Genomic DNA, 2,121 nt, shown 5'->3' with positions numbered 1-2,121 from the left:
TGTGACATTTTAACTATTGGTGTTATGGTTTCTCTAGCCACTTGATGGTTTCGAGGCCATCCCTTATCCTTTTCGTAGTGGTAGGCGGTTAGGATTGTCTTCAGGTTGTCTACATTAACTTAGATTAGGCCATTCTTTTACCCACTGTTTATTTTTCCTTTGTATGTTTGTTGGGCCATTAGCCACCACAATAACTTTTTGGGCACCAATGAATCTTAAGCTGGTTTTTTAGGGGGGGTTATGCAAGTCTAAGCCTCCATTTGGTTTCGGGAAATAAAGATTATTTTCATTTTCTTGGAAAATGGAAAACATTGAAGAAAACATTTACGGTTAAAAATTTTAAAAATTTGTAGAAAATGAAAATATGTAAAAATCAGAAAAAAATAAAAAGCTATTTTCATTGTTCTCACCAAAAATGCCCGATAAAAGTGAAAATGATGAAAATGAAAGTTTTTTAACTTTAAATGAACTGTCCCTAGTTCAAACCCATATAAACAAAAAAATTCTCTTTTTGTCAACATTTTTTCAAATATTAAATCTAGTATCTTGGTTCGAATCCATATAAATGTAAATTTTTTTTATTATTTTTCTACAGTTAATTGCAATGAACATCTGCAAACTATGACCTTCATTCTAAATTGGTCCCTAAACTTTAAATCAGTTTAATTTCATCCCCAAACCATTGAGATTATATCAATTAGGTTCTTCCGTTACTAAAATTGTTAATTTAACTATTAAATGACATGTCAAATCTAATGCGACATAATTTAAAATGAAAATTTTAAGAAAATATGGATATTGTAAAAATGGAAGTTATAAAAGCCTTAGTTTTAAGGTTTTCGAAGTTTTTACAAAAGCTTTATTGTTCACTCTTTTTTTTTTTAATTTTTAATTTTAAAAATTATGCGACAACATTCTATTTCTTTAAATTTTTCAATTTAAATTTAGCTATGATGTGTCATTTAACGAATAAATTAGCAGTTTTAATAACAAAACAACTTAATTTATATAACATATATGGTTTAAGATGTAATTAGAACATTTTGAAGTATGGGGACCAATTTAGAATAAGGATCATAGCTTAAGGATATTTGGTGCAATTAACTCTATTTCTTATATATCTACTAAAGAAAAATAATTACCATGTTTTCTAATTTTGAGAAAAATAAAAAATGACTTTAAAAAATAAAAAATAAAACTATTTTCTTTTTCTTTTTTTAGTGGAAAAACCTGGATTTTTATTAAGTGAAACAACTCTCAAAGCACACAATAAATGGTGGTCGTAAATTAAATAGGAAAAATAAACAATTAACTAATTAAAAAAACAAATCTAGCTAAAATCGGGCCAAATAACTTTCTCGAAGCATCTTAAAAAAAACAAAAAGCTAGCTCCAACAAAATGTTCTTTGTCTTTTAAAGATGAAACGATTTCAGAAGCTGTCTTCCAAATCTGGCAAGCGTCACAACTTAATCTAGCGAATCCACCCTCCGTCGATCGTTTTCCACCACCCCAACCACAAAAGGAGAAAAAACATTTAACAACTAAGTTGAATCATCTATTTTAATACCTTATGTAGCTAAAGAATACGTTACTTCATTCGCCTTTCTCGATGATGCCTAAAAAACAAGATTTATAACCTATGAAAAGTATTTTCGAATTTTTTATGTGAGCATTAATTTCAGATCTATCTTTGTCTTTTTGTAGCTTTTTCACTACCAAGAGTGCATCTCCCTTTATTTCCACTTCCTAGAAACCCGTATTTAGACCCATTTGAATTGCTTGAAAACATGCAAGTGCTTCCGCAACAAATGCTGTAGGTATGTGGTCAGTCAAGATAATTCTGGATCCCAAAACCATCCCATTTCAGTCTCCAATGACAATCCTCGAACATGATCTTTTCCTTTGTAGATGAAAGGCAACGTCAATATTGATTTTCACATACGGATTCTCTGGCGCCCTCTACCATTCAAACTTCACCCTCCAGACAGGTAATTTCTTGTTCAACCCATGCAACTCCTATAGATAATTTAGAATAAAACCTGTTGTAGCTGAAGCTATAGGTTGATCTTCTTCATGTATTTTTTTTTTGTTTCTAGCAGTCCATATCACCCATATGGCAC

Source organism: Gossypium hirsutum, chromosome D03 (genome assembly GCF_007990345.1).
Source record: "Gossypium hirsutum isolate 1008001.06 chromosome D03, Gossypium_hirsutum_v2.1, whole genome shotgun sequence".
Taxonomy (NCBI): Eukaryota; Viridiplantae; Streptophyta; class Magnoliopsida; order Malvales; family Malvaceae; genus Gossypium; species Gossypium hirsutum.
The sequence above is the reverse complement of the archived record's forward strand: the minus strand, read 5'-3'. Positions refer to the sequence as shown.